At 45.0% G+C, this 17,549-nt stretch overlaps 1 long non-coding RNA gene across 1 annotated transcript; it reads right to left on the bottom strand.

Annotated features, from left to right (window-relative positions):
* Positions 1 to 15,092: 15,092 nt before the first annotated feature.
* On the bottom strand, positions 15,093 to 17,126 carry LOC120968842 (uncharacterized). The gene is made up of 2 exons (XR_005763193.2): positions 16,898 to 17,126; positions 15,093 to 16,784 (listed from the first exon to the last, which is right to left on the bottom strand). It is a non-coding gene; the product is annotated as an uncharacterized lncRNA (long non-coding RNA).
* Between the last annotated feature and the right edge of the window lie 423 nt (positions 17,127 to 17,549).

The raw sequence follows: 17,549 nt of genomic DNA, 5'->3' as shown, positions 1-17,549 counted from the left end.
ATAGGCTAGAGTGGAAATCGTACGTTTTATGGGGTGACCATAACGGGCCGTTAATAGGCCGTATTTGATGATGCTATGAAAATGGCCCAACAGATTAATGGGCCACAAACGGGCCTACTGTATCCACGGGCTGAATTTGGCCCACAAGCAGAAAAGGCCAGTAACGGGCCGTAAGTAACTGAATGTTGGAAATGAGCCCAAGAATAAATGGGCCCTGAGAAGGCCGAAAGGTAACACGGGCTGGAAACGACCCAATGGAATAATGGGCCGCTGTACACTGTTCATTACGGGCCGGTTTCCCCATGGGCCGTTAATGGGCCAAGAGTTACAAAGGGACTCATATGGGCCGAAATACGTCATGGGCCATACATGGGTCGTAAGTTACAACAGGCTGGAATCATATTGGACGGCCCAGATGACACTACTGGGACCAAATCCGGTAGGCCATAACGGGCCGTGAGTTAGCGGGCTGTAAATGGGCTATATGCGAACATGCCGTTAACAGGCTTTCTGTGCGCCGGCCCGCCACCTTTTGACCAAGTCAAACGGGCCGGCCTTTTCACAGGAATGGGCCTCTGTTAGGCCGTGCCACGTGTCGACGTATCATAGGCGCCTTGGGTCCAATGAGTGGATGACATCTATCCCAACGGTGAGCCGACACGTGTTTCCTCCAGCCAATGATGATTTTACACGTGGAAAATCCCCATTTGTCGGGGCTGTTAACGGGTTATCAGATCCAAAACCGGACCGATAGCTTAACAACGTTCCGTTATGGTGGATGCCACGGGTCGGTCACCCTTGACGAAAGCACTTCTGTGACGCGCGATTTATCGTCATGGAAGTGGACACTTCCGTGATGATAATTTTGGTAATGCCATGGAACACTTCTATGAAAGCACGATTTATCGTCACGTGTCGACGTATCATAGGCGCCTTGGGTCCAATGAGTGGATGACATCTGTCCCAACGGTGAGCCGACACGTGTTTCCTCCAGCCAATGATGATTTTACACGTGGAAAATCCCCATTTGTCAGGGCTGTTAACGGGTTATCGGATCCAAAACCGGACCCGATAGCTTAACAGCGTTCCGTTATGGTGGATGCCACGTGTCGGTCACCCTTGACGAAAGCACTTCTGTGACGCGCGATTTATCGTCATGGAAGTGGACACTTCCGTGATGATAATTTTGGTAATGTCATGGAACACTTCTACGACAACACATGTATGACTATCTTGATTCTGTCATAAATCGTCATGGATGTACATGCATGACAAAAAACGCGACCTACTGTGACAAACACGTATCATCACGGAAGTGTATTTTTTTTGTAGTGTTAGTGAATACATGAACTCCTCAAACTACGGTCATCACCGGGAGTGGTCCCGATTATTGTCACTTCGGGGTTACCGGATCATAACACATAATAGGTGACTATTGACTTGCAAGATAGGATCAAGAACTCACATATATTCACGAAAACATAATAGGTTCAGATCTGAATTCATGGCACTCGGGCCCTAGTGACAAGCATTAAGCATAGCAAAGTCATAGCAACATCAATCTCAGAACATAATGGATACTAGAGATCAAACCCTAACAAAACTAACTCGATTACATGATAAATCTCATCCAACCCATCACCGTCCAGCAAGCCTATGATGGAATTACTCACGCGCGGCGGTGAGCATCATGAAATTGGTGATGGAGGAAGGTTGATGATGATGACGGCGATGGATTCCACTCTCCGGAGCCCCGAACGAACTCCAGACCAGCCCTCCCGAGAGAGATTAGGTCTTGGCAGCGGCTCTGTATCGTAAAACGCGATGAATCCTTCTCTCTGATTTTTTTCTCCCTGAACATGAATATATAGAGTTGGAGTTGAGGTCGGTGGAGCACCAGGGGGCCCACGAGGCAGGGGGCGTGCTCAGGGGGGCAGGCGCGCCCCCCACCCTCGTGGACAGGGTGTGGGCCCCCTGGTCTTGATTCTTTAGCCAGTATTTTTTATAAATTCCAAAAATATTCTCTATGAAGTTTCAGGTCATTTCGAGAACTTTTATTTCTGCACAAAAATAACACCATGGCAATTCTGCTGAAAATAGCGTCAGTCCGGGTTAGTTCCATTCAAATCATGCAAGTTAGAGTCTAAAACAAGGGCAAAAGTGTTTGGAAAAGTAGATACGATGTAGACGTATCAGTCTACGTACCCTCGTAGACCGTAAGTGGAAGCGTTTAACAACGCGGTTGATGTAGTCGAACTTCTTCACGCTCCAACTGATCAAGTACCGAACGCACGACACCTCCGCATTCTACAAACGTTCAGCTCGGTGACGTCCTCGCCTTCTTGATCCAGGAAGACGGGCGAAGTAGTAGATGAGTTCCGGCAGCACGACAGCGTGGTGACGGTGATGGTGATGCGACCTCCGCGGGGTTTTGAAGGAAATATGCCCTAGAGGCAATAATAAAGTTGTTATTTATATTTCCTTATGTCATGATAAATGTTTATTATTCATGCTAGAATGGTATTAACCGGAAACTTGATACATGTGTGAATACATAGACAAAACAAAGTGTCCCTAGGATGCCTCTACTTGACTAGCTCGTTAATCAAAGATGGTTAAGTTTCCTGACCATAGACATGTGTTATCATTTGATGAACGGGATCGCATCATTAGGAGAATGATGTGATGGACAAGACCCATCCGTTAGCTTAGCATAATGATCGTTAAGTTTTATTGCTATTGCTTTCTTCATGACTTATGCATACTCCTTTGACTATGAGATTATGCAACTCCCGAATACCGGAGGAACACCTTGTGTGCTATCAAATGTCACAACGTAACTGGGTGATTATAAAGATGCTCTATAGGTGTCTCCGAAGGTGTTTGTTGGGTTGGCATAGATCGAGATTAGGATTTGTCACTCCGAGTATCGGAGAGGTATCTCTGGGCCCTCTCGGTAATGCACATCATGATAAGCCTTGGCTAATGAGTTAGTTGCGGGATGATGCATTACGGAACAAGTAAAGAGACTTGCCGGTAACGAGATTGAACTAGGTATGAGGATACCGACGATCGAATCTCGGGCAAGTAACATACCGATGACAAAGGGAATGACGTATGTTGTCATTGCGGTTTGACCGATAAAGATGTTCGTAGAATATGTAGGAACCAATATGAGCATCCAGGTTCCGCTGTTGGTTATTGATCGAAGATGTGTCTCGGTCATGTCTACATAGTTCTCGAACCCGTAGGGTCCGCACGCTTAACGTTCAATGACGATTTGTATTATGAGTTATGTGTTTTGGTGACCGAAGATTGTTCAGAGTCTCGGATAAGATCACAGACATGACGAGGAGTCTCGAAATGGTCAAGAGGTAAAGATTGATATATTGGACGATGATATTCGGACACCGGAATGGTTCCGGATTGTTTCGGGTATTTTTCAGAGTACCGGGAGGTTACCGGAGCCCCCCGAGGAAAGTAATGGGTCACTATGGGCCATAGGGGAGAGAGAGGGGAGCCCACAAGGGGTGGCACGCGCCCCCCATGGGCTGTCCGTATTGGACAAGGGGAAGGGGGCGCGGCACCCCTTTCCTTCCCCATGTCCCTCTCCTTCCCTCTTTTCCCCTCCATGAGAAGGAATAGGAGGGGGGGCCGAATCCTACTAGGACAAGGAGTCCTAGTAGGACTCCCCTCTCTTGGCGCGCCCCCTAGGGCCAGCCTCCTCCCCTGTCCTCCTTTATATACGTGGGCAGGGCACCCCTTGGAGACACACCAATTGTTCCAAGCCGTGTGCGGTGTCTCTCTCCACAGTTTACTCCTCCGGTCATATTCACGTAGTGCTTAGGCGAAGCCCTGCACGGATCACATCACCATCACAGTCACCATGCCGTCATGCTGAAGAAACTCTCCCTCGACCCTCTGCTGGATCAAGAGTTCGAGGGACGTCATCGAGCTGAATGTGTGCTGAACTCGGAGGTGTCGTACGTTCGGTACTTGATCGGTTGGATTGCGAAGACGTTCGACTACATCAACCGCATTAAACTAACGCTTCCGCTTTCAGTCTACAAGGGTACTTGGACACACTATCCCCCTCTCGTTGCTATGCATCTCCTAGATAGATCTTGCGTGATCGTAGGAATTTTTTTGAAATCACATGCTACTTTCGCAACAGTGGCATCCGAGCCAGTTCTATGCGTAGATGATTTGCACGAGTAGAAGACAAAGAGTTGTGGGTGGTGATAGTCATACTGCATACCACCAACGTCTTATTTTGATTCGACGGTATTTTTGGATGAAGCAGCCCGGACCAACCTTACATGACCACGTTCATGAGACCGGTTCCACCGACATACATGCAACTCGTTTTGCATAAAGGTGGCTGGCGGGTGTCTGTTTCTCCAACTTTAGTTGAATCGAATTTGACTACGGCCGGTCCTTGTTGTGATGCGTAGGTAAGAACGGTTCTTACTAGAAGCCCGTAGCAGCCACGTAAAACTTGCAACAACAAAGTAGAGGATGTCTAACTTGTTTTTGCAGGGCATGTTGTGATATGATATGGTCAAGACATGATGTGATATACGTTATTGTATGAGATGATCATGTTTTGTAAAAGTTATCGGCAACTGGCGGGAGCCTTATGGTTGTCGCTTTATTGTATGAAATGCAAACACCATGTAATTGCTTTACTTTATCACTATGCGTTAGCGATAGTTGTAGAAGCAATAGTTGGCGAGACGACAATGACGCTATGATGGAGATCAAGGTGTCAAGCCGGTGACGATGGAAATCATGACGGTGCTTTGGAGATGGAGATCAAAGGCACAAGATGATGATGGCCATATCATGTCACATATTTTTATTGCATGTGATGTTTATCTTTTATGCATATTATTTTGCTTAATACAGCGGTAGCATTATAAGATGACCCCTCACTAAAATTTCAAGGTATAAGTGTTCTCCCTGAGTATGCACCGTTGCGACAGTTCGTCGTGCCGCGACACCATGTGATGATCGGGTGTGATAAGCTCTACGTTCACATACAACGGGTGCAAGACAGTTTTGCACGTGTGGAATACTCAGGTTAAACTTGGCGAGCCTAGCATGTACAGACATGGCCTCGGAACACTGGAGACTGAAAGGTCGAGCGTGAATCATATAGTAGATATGATCAACATAGAGATGTTCACCATTGAAAACTACTCCATCTCACGTGATGATCGGACATGGTTTAGTTGATTTGGATCACCTTATCATTTAGATGACTCGAGGGATGTCTATCTAAGTGGGAGTTCTTAAGTAATATGATTAATTGAACTTTAATTTATCATGAACTTAGTCTTGATAGTATTTGCAAATTATGTTGTAGATCAATAGCTCGCGATGTAGCTCCCCGTTTATTTTTGATATGTTCCTAGAGAAAAATAAGTTGAAAGATGATAGTAGCAATGATGAGGACTTGGTCCGTGATCTGAGGATTATCCTCATTGCTGCACAGAACAATTATGTCCTTAATGCACCGCTAGGTGACAGACCTATTGCGGGAGCAGATGCAGATGTTATGAACGTTTGACAAAGCTCGGTATGATGACTACTTGATAGTTTAGTGCACCCTGCTTTACGGCTTAGAACCGGGACTTCAAAAAAAATTGAACGCCACAGAGCATATGAGATGTTCCAAGAGATGAAATTGGTATTTCAGTCTCATGCCCGTGTCGAGAGGTATGAGACCTTTGACAAGTACTTTGCCTACAAGATGGAGGAGAATAGCTCAACCAATGAGCATGTGCTCAGAATGTCTGAGTACTACAATCGCTTGAATCAAGTGGGAGTTAATCTTCCAGATAAGATAGTGATTGACAGAGTTCTCTAGTCACTATCACCAAGTTACTGGAACTTTGTGATGAACTATAATATGCAAGGGATGACGAAAATGATTCATGAGCTCTTCACGATGTTGAAATCGGCGAAGGTAGAAATCAAGAAAGAGCATCAAGTGTTGATGGTTAACAAGACCACTAGTTTCAAGAAAAAGGGCAAAGGGAAAGAAAGGGAACTTCAAGAAGAATGGCAAGAAAGTTGCCACTTCCGTGAAGAAGCCCAAAGCTGAACCCAAGCCTGAAACTGAGTGCTTCTACTGCAAAGGAAATGGTTACTGGAAGCGGAACTACCCCAAATACTTGGCGGATAAGAAGGATGGCATAGTGAACAAAGGTATATGTGATATACATGTTATTGATGTGTACTTTACTAGTGTTCATAGTAACCCCTGGGTATTTGATACCGGTTCAGTTGCTAAGGTTAGTAACTCAAAACAGTAGTTGCAGAATGAACAAAGACTAGCTATGGGCGAAGTGACGATGTGTGTTGGAAGTGATTGCAAGGTTGATATGATCACCATCGCACACTCCCTCTACCTTCGAGATTAGTGTTGAACCTAAATAAATGTTATTTGGTGTTTGCGTTGAGCATGAATATGATTAGATCACGTTTATTGCAATACGGTTATTCATTTAAGTCAGAGAATAATTGTTATTCTGTTCACATGAATAAAACCTTCAATGGTCTTACACCCAATGTGAATGGTTTATTGAATCTCGATCGTAGTGATACACATATTCATAATATTGATGCCAAAAGATGCAAAGTTGATAATGATAGTGCAACATATTTGTGGCACTGCTATTTAGGTCATATTGGCGTAAAGCGCATGAAGAAACTCCATATGGATGGATTTTTGGAATCACTTGATTATGAATCATTTGATACTTGCGAACCATTCCTCATGGGCAAGATGACTAAAACTCCGTTCTTCGGAACAATGGAGCGAGCCAATGACTTATTGGAAATAATACATACCGATGTATGCGGTCCGATGAGTGTTGAGGCTCGCGGCGAGTATCGTTATTTTCTGACCTTCACAGATGATTTGAGCAGATATGGATATATCTACTTAATGAAACACAAGTCTGAAACATTTGAAAAGTTCAAAGAATTTCAGAGTGAAGTGGAGAATCATCGTCATAAGAAAATAAAGTTTCTACGATCTGATCGCAGAGGCGAATATTAGAGTTACGAGTTTGGCCTTGATTTAAAACAAATGTGGAATAGTTTCACAACTCACGCCACCTGGAAGACCACAACGTAATGGTGTGTCCGAATGTCTTAACCATACTTTATTAGATATGGTGCGATCTATGATGTCTCTTACCGATTTACCACTATCGTTTTGGGGTTATGCATTAGAGACAACTGCATTCACGTTCAATAGGGCACTATCTAAATCCGTTGAGACGACACCATATGAACTATGGTTTGGCAAGAAACCTAAGCTGTCGTTTCTTAAAGTTTGGGGTTGCGTTGCTTATGTGAAAAAGCTTTAGCCTGATAAGCTCGAACCCAAATCGGAGAAATGTGTCTTCATCGGATACCCAAAGGAGACTGTTGGGTACACCTTCTATCACAGATCAAAAGGCAAGATATTCGTTGCTAAGAATGGATCCTTTCTAGAGAAGGAGTTTCTCTCGAAAGAAGTGAGTCGGAGGAAAGTAGAACTTGATGAGGTAATTGTACCTTCTCCCGAATTGGAAAGTAGTTCATCATAGAAACCAGTTCCAGTGATTCCTACACCAATTAGTGAGGAAGCTAATGATGATGATCATGAAACTTCAGATCAAGTTACTACCGAACCTCGTAGGTCAACCAAAGTATGGTCCGCACCAGAGTGGTACGGTAATCCTGTTCTGGAGGTCATGTTACTTGACCATGACGAACCTACGAACTATGAGGAAGCGATGATGTGCTCAGGTTCCGCAAAATGGCTTGAGGCCATGAAAAGAGATGGGATCCATGTATGAGAACAAAGTATGGACTTCGGTTGACTTGCCCGGTGATCGGCAAGCCATAGAAAATAAAATGGATCTTCAAGAAGAAGGCTGACGCTAACGGTAATGTTACTGTCTACAAAGCTCGACTTGTTGCGAAAGGTTTCGACAAGTTCAAAGTGTTCACTACGATGAGATTTTCTCACTCGTAGCGATGCTTAAGTCTGTCTGAATCATGTTGGCAAATTGTCGCATTTTATGAAATCTGGCAAATGGATGTCAAAACTGCATTCCTCAATGGATTTCTTAAAGAAGAGTTGTATATGATGCAACCAGAAGGTTTTGTTGATCCTAAAGGTGCTAACAAAGTGTGCAAGCTCCAGCAATCCATTTATGGACTGGTGCAAGCCTCTCGGAGTTGGAATATACGCTTTGATAGTGTGATCAAAGCATATGGTTTTATACAGACTTGTGGTGAAGCCTGTATTTACAAGAAAGTGAGTGGGAGCACTACAATCTTTCTGATAAGTATATGTGAATGACATATTGTTGATCGGAAATGATGTAGAATTTTCTGGAAAGCATAAAGGAGTGTTTGAAAGGATTTTTTCAAAGAAAGACCTCGGTGAAGCTGCTTACATACTGGGCATCAAGATCTATAGAGATAGATCAAGACGCTTGATAAGACTTTCGATGAGTACATACCTTGATGAGATTTTGAAGGAGTTCAAAATGGATCGGTGAAAGAAGGATTTCTTGCCTGAGTTGTAAGGTATGAAGTTGAGTCAGACTCAATGCCCGACCACTGCAGAAGATAGAGAGAGAATGAAAGTCATTCCCTATGCCTCAGCCATAGGTTCTATAAAGTATGCCATGCTGTATACCAGACCTATTGTGTACCTTGCCATGAGTTTGGCAAAGGGGAACAATAGTGATCCAGCAGTAGATCACTGGAAAGCGGTCAAAATTATCCTTAGAAGACTAAGGAAATGTTTTCTCAATTATGGAAGTGACAAAGAGTTCGTCGTAAAGGGTTATGTCGATGCAAGCTTCGGCACTAATCCGGATGGCTCCGAGTCTCAATCTGGATGCATATTGAAAGTGGGAGCAATTAGCTAGAGTAGCTCCATGCAGAGCATTCTAGACATAGAAATTTATAAAATACATACGGATTTGAATGTGGCAGACCCTTTGACTAAACCTCTCTCACAAGGAAAACATGATCACACCTTAGTACTCTTTGGGTGTTAATCACATAGCGATGTGAACTAGGTTACTGACTCTAGTAAACCCTTTGAGTGTTTGTCGCATGGCGATGTGAACTATGGGTGTTAATCACATGGTGATGTGAACTATTGGTGTTAAATCACATGGCGATGTGAACTAGATTATTGACTCTAGTGCAAGTGGGAGACTGAAGGAAATATGCCCTAGAGGCACTAATAAAGTTGTTATTTATATTTCCTTATGTCATGATCAATGTTTATTATTCATGCTAGAATTGTATTAACCAGAAACTTGATACATGTGTGAATACATAGACAAAACAAAGTGTCCCTAGTATGCCTCTACTTGACTAGCTCGTTAATCAAAGATGTTTAAGTGTCCTGACCATAGACATGTGCTGCCATTTGATGAACGGGATCACATCATTAGGAGAATGATGTGATGGACAAGACCCATCCGTTAGCTTAGCATACTGATGGTTAAGTTTTATTGCTATTGCTTTCTTCATGACTTATACATATTCCTTATACTATGAGATTATGCAACTCCCGAATACCGGAGGAACACCTTGTGTGCTATCAAACATCACAACGTAACTGGGTGATTATAAAGATGCTCTACAGGTGTCTCCGAAGGTGTTTGTTGGGTTGGCATAGATCGAGATTAGGATTTGTCACTCCGAATATCAGAGAGGTATCTCTGGGCCCTCTCGGTAATGCACATCATGATAAGCCCTTGCAAGCAATGTGACCAATGAGTTAGTTGCGGGATGATGCATTACGGAATGAGTAAAGAGACTTGCCAGTAACGAGATTGAACTAGGTATGAGGATACCGACGATCGAATCTCGGGCAAGTACCATACCGATGACAAAGGGAATGACGTATGTTGTCATTACGTTTTGACTGATAAAGATCTTTGTAGAATATGTAGGAACCAATATGAGCATCCAGGTTCCGCTGTTGGTTATTAATTGGAGATGTGCCTCGGTCATGTCTACACAGTTCTCGAACCCGTAGGGTCCGCATGCTTAACGTTCGATGACAATTTGTATTATGAGTTATGTGTTTTGGTGACCGAAGATTGTTCGGAGTCCCGGATGAGATCACGGACATGACGAGGAGTCTTGAAATGGTCAAGAGGTAAAGATTAATATATTGGACGATGATATTCGGACACCGAAATGGTTCCGGGTCGTTTCAGGTATTTTTCGGAGTACCGAGAGGTTACCGGAACCCCCAGGGGAAAGTAATGGGCCACTATGGGCCATAGGGGAGAGAGAGGGGAGCCCACAAGGGGTGGCGCGCCCCTCCCCCATGGGTTGTCCAAATTGGACAAGGGGAAGGGGGCGCGGCCCCCCTTTCCTTCCCCCTCTCCCTCTCCTTCCCTCTTTTCCCCTCCATGAGAAGGAATAGGAGGGGAGGGGGCCGAATCCTACTAGGACTAGGAGTCCTAGTAGGACTCCCCTCTCTTGGCACGCCCAGCCTCCTCCCCTCTCCTCCTTTATATACGTGGGCAGGGCACCCCCTTGGAGACACACCAATTGTCCAAGCCTTGTGCGGCATCTCTCTTCCATAGTTTACTCCTCCGGTCATATTCACGTAGTGCTTAGGCGAAGCCCTGCGCGGATCACATCACCATCACCCTCACCATGCCGTCATGCTGATGAAACTCTCCCTCGACCCTCTGCTGGATCAAGAGTTCGAGGGACGTCATCGAGCTGAACGTGTGCTGAACTCGGAGGTGCCGTACGTTCAGTACTTGATCGGTTGGATTGCGAAGACGTTCAACTACATCAACCGCGTTAAACTAACGCTTCCGCTTTCGGTCTACGAGGGTACATGGACACACTCTCCCCCGCTCGTTGCTATGCATCTCCTAGATAGATCTTGCGTGATCGTAGGAATTTTTTTGAAATTGCATGCTACGTTCCCAACAGGTTTTGCCTAAGCACTACGAAAATATGACAGAGGGAGTAAACGGTGGACGGGGGCGCCGCACACGGCTAAGACAATGTTGTGTCCTTTGTGTGGCGCCCCCTCGTGTGTGTGGGGGGGGGGGGGGGGAGGGAAGGCAGCCAGGCGCGCCCTAGGGCTGGCTGCCGGCCCCTAGGGCCCCTGCCTTGCCCTGCGCCCCCTTGCCATATTTCCCAAAGGGAAAAGGAAGGAGGAAGAGAGGGAAGGAAAGGGGAGACCTAGTCTCCACTTTCCTTATCCCCTAGGCCGGCCAGCTATGGGGGCGCACCAGCCCCTTGTGGGCTGGTGTGTTCCCTCACTTGGCCCATAAGGCCCATAACTTTGTCGGGGGGGAGGGGGTGCCTGGAACACCTTCCGATGACCCGATAACCTGGTATTATCCGAAACACTTCCGGTGTCCAAATACCCTCGTCCTATATATCAATACTTACCTCTCGACCATTTCGAGACTCCTCGTCATGTGTGTGATCTTATCCGGGACTCCGAACAACATTCGGTCACCAAATCACATAACTCATATAATACTATATCGTCATCAAACGTTAAGCGTGCAGACCCTACGGGTTCGAGAACTATGTAGACATGACCGAGACACCTCCCCGGTCAATAACCAATAGCGGAACCTGGATGCCCATATTGGTGTTGGGAAATGTTGCATGAAAAAAATCTACGCACATGCAATATCTATCCATGGAGATGCATAGCAACGAGGGGGGGGGAGTGTGTCTATGTACCCTCGTAGACCGTAAGCGGAAGCGTTTCACAACATGGTTGATGTAGTCGAACTTTCTTTGCGCTCCAACAGATCTAGCACCGAACGCACGGCACCTCCGTGTTCTGCACACGTTCAGCTCGGTGACGTCCTCTGCCTTCTTGATCCAACAAGACGGCGAGGTAGCAGATGAGTTTCGATAGCACAACGGCATGGTGATGGTGATGTTATGTGATCTCCACAGGGCTTCGCCTAAGCACTATGAGAATATGACCGAGGGAGTAAATAGTGGACGGGGGGGCCGCACACGGCTAAGACTATGTTGTATCCGCCCCTCCCCACATATATATAGGTGGGAGGGGGAGGAGGCATCCAAGGCGCGCTCCAAGGGGCTGGCCACCAGCCCTAGGGCTCCTGGCTTTTTGCGCCGCCCCCCTTTCCTTGTATAAAGAAGGGGGAAGGAAAGATGGGGGAGAGGGAAGGAAGGGGGAGTCCTACTCCACACTTTCCTTGCCCTCCCCTCTTTCCTTCTCCTCCTCATATGCCGGCCTGCTATGGGGGCGCACCAGCCCCTTGTGGGCTGGTGTGTTCCCTCTTTTGGCCCATAACTTTGTCGGGGGTGCCCGAAACTCCTTTGCGGTGATCCGATAAGCACCCGGTACCCCCGAAACACTTCCGATGTCCGAATACTATCGTCCTATATATCAATCTTTACCTCTTGACCATCTCGAAACTCCTCGTCATGTCCGTGATATCATTCGGGACTCCGAACAACATTCGGTCACCAAATCATATAACTCATATAATACTATATCGTCATCGAACATTAAGCGTGCAGACCCTACAGGTTCGAGAACTATGTAGACATGACTGAGACACCTCTCCTGTCAATAACCAACAGTGGAACCTGGATGCCCATATTGATTTCTACATATTCTATGAAGATCTTTATCGGTCGAACCGTTATGACAATATACGTAATTCCCATTGTCCATCGGTATGTCACTTGCCCGAGATTCGATCGTCGTTATCTTCATACCTAGTTCAATCTCGTTACCAGAAAGTCTCTTTACTCGTTCCGTAATACATCACCTCGTGACTAACTCCTTAGTCATTTGCTTGCAAGCTTATGATGTGTATTACCGAGAGGGCCCAGAGATACCTCTCCGATACTCGGAGTGACAAAAATCCTAATCTCGATCTATGCCAACTCAACAAACACCTTCGAAGATACCTGTAGAGCATCTTTATGATCACCCAGTTACGTTGTGATGTTTGATAGCACACAAGGTATTCCTCCGGTATCCGGGAGTTGCATAATCTCATAGTCGAAGGAGTAAGTATTTGACATGAAGAAAGCAATAGCATTAAACTGAACACTCATTATGCTAAGCTGACGGGTGGGTCTTGTCCATCACATCATTCTCCTAATGATGTGACCCCGTTATCAAATGAGAACACATGTCTATGGTTAGTGATACGTCTCCGTCGTATCTATAATTTTTGATTGTTTCATGCCAATATTATTCAACTTTCACATGTTTTGGCAACTTTATATATGATTTATTGGACTAACCTATTGATCTAGTGCCTAGTGCCAGTTCCTGTTTTCTGCATGTTTTTTGTATCGCAGAGTATCCATAACAAACGAAGTCCAAATGCAATAAAATTTCACGGAGAATTATTTTGGAATATTTCTGATTTTTGGGAGTTGGAATCACCGCAAACGGAGGCCCACACAGCCCCACAAGACACCAGGGCACGCCAGAGGCCCCTGGCGCGCGGTGGTGGATTGTGCCCTCCTTGAACGTCGGTTGGAGCTCTACTTCGGGCGCAAGGAAGCTTATATCCGGAAAAAAAATTCGTGTTAAAATATCAGCGCAATCGGAGTTACGGATCTCCCGGAATATAAGAAACGGTTTTCGGCCAGATCAGGGGAGCGCGAAACAGAAGAGAACAGAGAGGGAGATCCAATCTCGGAGGGGCTCCCTCCCCTCCGGCGCCATGGAGACCAAGGACCAGAGGGGGAACTCTCATCCCCATCTAGGGGGGAGGCCAAGGATGGAGAAGAAGAAGTAGGGGGGCTCTCTCCCCCTCGCTTCCGGTGGCGCCGGATTGCCACCGGGGCAACGATCGGGACGGCGATCTACATCAACAATCTTGCTACCGTCAACACCAACTTTCTCCCCCTCTATGCAGTGGTGTAAAACCTCTTCCCCCCGCTGTAATCTCTACTTAAACATGGTGCTCAACTCCATATATTATTTCCCAATGATCTATGGTTATCCTATGATGTTTAAGTAGATCCGTTTTGTCCTATGGGTTAATCGTGATCTTGGTTGGTATGATTGTATATTTTACTAGATCGTTGATGGCGCGCGTTGCTGCGCCCGTCCATTTTTTCAATAGAATGATTGTTATTGGTGGGATGAAATATAGTAACCAAGTTTCTTGAATTTTAAGGAACTGGTAATTAATGGAGAAGATGCTATAGATAGATCTCCATCTCAAAAGGCATAAGAATAAACATTCTTTTGCCCGAATTGATATCCATCGTTCAACTTTCTTTGCATATAAAACATCACTTCCCTTTGTCTCGTATGATGCTAGAATAGCAATCCAATATGTGAGTATTAAGTTATATAGACACACACTAATTTCTAAAACCAAATGTAAAGCATACCATACTATCTAATTTAAGCCAGTCTGGAAGAGTGCTAAGTTCGTTAATATTTCTCTGTATTAAAATATAAGACATTTTTTTACACAATGATAGTGTCAAAACACGTCGTATCTTGTGATGATACAGAGGGAGTATATTCCCAGAAGATAGTCCATAGTCCACATATCCACTATTTCAACGCTGGTGGAAGAAAAATGAAAAAGTAACTGGTGACACAAAAGTAGTAATGAAACATGCTCGCCTCCAGCACTTGTTCAATTATCATCGACACATTCAGCTTTGCCCAGCCACATAGAAGCAAGATAGTGCATAAGTATTTCTAATTTTATTTTTTTGCATTGGCACCTTTCTTTACATCTTTATGTATTCCAACTCCACTTTTGCCATTCACCAAAATGGCGTGGCCAGTACCATAATCCATCATAAGCCTGCACCATAGGTATTTAAGATATGTGTTTGCATTCAACCAAATGGCAGGGCTCAGTTCATCAAGTGCGATATGATTAGTTGTGTTTGATTACAGAATCCTCGGTGTAAGAAATAATTTACTGGGTGAATAGTGGAAATGGAAAAGTACATGATCTGATGTTTCCAAGCTCTCAATAAATGGATATGGTCAGCAGCGGATGAAAAAAATCACGAAGCGAAAGCCAACAAGCCATAGGAAAATGTCGTGTGCTCACCTCCATACCTGGAAGTCAAACAAGATAATGAAAATATACAATATAATTGTTTGTGCACGCAATGTTCCACTCCTAATCCTAATCGACTACATAATGAACTCATTTTACATAAATGATTCTGCCTTCTAGTATATTTGGGTTGCCGGAAACTCTCAAGATGAATAGACGTTCTTTCATCTACCTCTATGGAGCTTCAAGCATGATTCTGAAATATAGAGAAATACCTACACCACAAGCAGTAGCAAAGTTTCAATGCAACCCACGACACCAAAGAAAGTTACGGCAGATAAACACTGACATGTCTATTAGCTTAATTCTCCATAAACTTGTGGATGTATTTATTAAGCAGTAAGATAGTTGGGCATTTTCCATTACGTCCACCCGAAGTCAAGGTCTATCATAGCAAAATGCAACCAAACTACATAAAGCATAACATAAATTAGTACATATATTAAGTTTATTGGTTAAATCACCATGACAAAATTCCATGTAAGATGAGGCATGAACTTTTATATCAAACTGAAACCACCCTTTTAAACATTTTGCTGACAAAGAACAATTTTTATTGTGCGGACGATAATTTTATATATTTTACACGCTTCAATTAATCATGCTGAAGACATTTTTTAAGAAGGACAAAGACAAGAAGAGAAGTGAGGATGCTGATAATGTAAACCAGGATAAAGCAATAATGGAGAGAACATACAAACTCGCTTGTAACTTGTGACATAGATCTTACAGTGGTGAGGCCAGTTCTACATGACTGGCCACGGAGCGAGAGCATGTGTACTCTAATGTGATGGAAGGAACGCCAGGAATCTTTTTTTTAAGAACAAGCAACAGAGTAACACTGAAGTCTCAGGAAAAGAAGGCACCTATGACTCAACCTGTCAACGGAAACACTATTATAGGAGATGAAGTTCCACCGGGAGCAGCAACATTTGTTCAACAGAAATACTGCTTCTCGTTCAACTGCCAATCATCCTAGCTGGATGCTACCATCAAGTGAGTATATGCATGCTCGGCTGGACTGTCAAACATGTAAAACATTCACCACTGTTGTGATGCTTGCAAGAGAGGTATACACTTAAATTGCCTTCAGCCGGATGGGAATGAAGGCATGTCTAATGCAGATTGGTATTTCCCAACATGTGTAATGTATAGTAAGGGAAAACCTCTGCCTCCAAAATATGGCAAGATTATAAGAAAAATTATTGCACGAAAGGCTAGTGGTGTCACTTTTCTGGGAGCTTCAGAAAACCCACGCACAAAAGATAATAGTGAAAAAGTGGAAGCAAACAGAAAGTTCCATCAAGCAGAACTCCAATGAACCTGGTAGGTCTGTATGTAACAGCGACATATTGGCCTTAGACACTGCTAGTTCAGAAGCACAATCGGCCTCTGCTTCTGAACATCAAAAGGAAAACACATACTGACACTTTGTCTAAACAAAAGGAAGGATATGCCCCATCTTCAAGAGGCGCAAGTACAAAGAGCATGGAAATCTCCAGTGAAACTAAAAGTAGTGGAGCATCAACAGGGAAGATGTAATGTAAGCAATCGTGCGGCATAAAAATATTGGTGTTAACTGTCCAAAAGATTTGAGATTACCAACACCAAAAAATTCCAGTACGAAGCTCCAAAATGAAATCAATCCAGCACCGCTAGCATGAACATCACCTGTACGCACAAATTTTTGGTATGAGAGGACACCAGGAAAATGTAATTGCTTCGTGCAATAATGAATCATACATGAACTGAAAAGCAATACAAGGAGATATAGGGAACCCTACCCGGCATGATCTTGAAAGATGTTTTGCTGCCGGCGTAGAGAGGGAGAGTGAAAAGTACCAGAGGAGGAAGGTAGCATATATACAGGTACCGCTCGGCAGCGGAAAGGATTGGCACATCAATCGGCATGAATGCGCGCTAAGAATCTGAGGTATGATTGCGAGCAGTTTCCGACAGATGAGGCGCCGATCATTATCGCCCACGGCGCTGGATCCCCTCGCGCGCCTCTTCTCTCCGTGACCACCCCCCCCCCCCCCCCCCCCCCCCGCGCGCCGACGTGGATCCGGTCGCTCGCGTCGGCTCCCCTCGGCCCTCGCGCGCCTCGGCTGGCTCGGTGGCGCTGGATCCCCTCGCACATCTCCTCTCTCCGCGTCCCTCCCTCCCTCGCATCCCTCTAGAGTCTGGACTGAGAAGTTTTTGTAGGGACAAGGAGACCCAAACCACCAGAGGCCTTCGTTAAATGGGTTGTATATTTTAGCGCTCAAATGGGCTTGCCGCTCGCGGACGGCCCAAACTACCATAGGCTTCGTTTCGGCTTCTGGAGGAGCAGCCCACAGGATAGCTGGGCCCGATTACAGACATTGCGGGACAAAACGTTTTTCACACGAGATGTGACGGCCAGAAACTCCGAGATCATGAAAACGGACGGCCGAA

This window comes from Aegilops tauschii, chromosome 7, assembly GCF_002575655.3.
Source record: "Aegilops tauschii subsp. strangulata cultivar AL8/78 chromosome 7, Aet v6.0, whole genome shotgun sequence".
In the NCBI taxonomy this organism is placed as follows: Eukaryota; Viridiplantae; Streptophyta; class Magnoliopsida; order Poales; family Poaceae; genus Aegilops; species Aegilops tauschii.
This window is presented reverse-complemented; position numbering and strand designations above follow the sequence as displayed.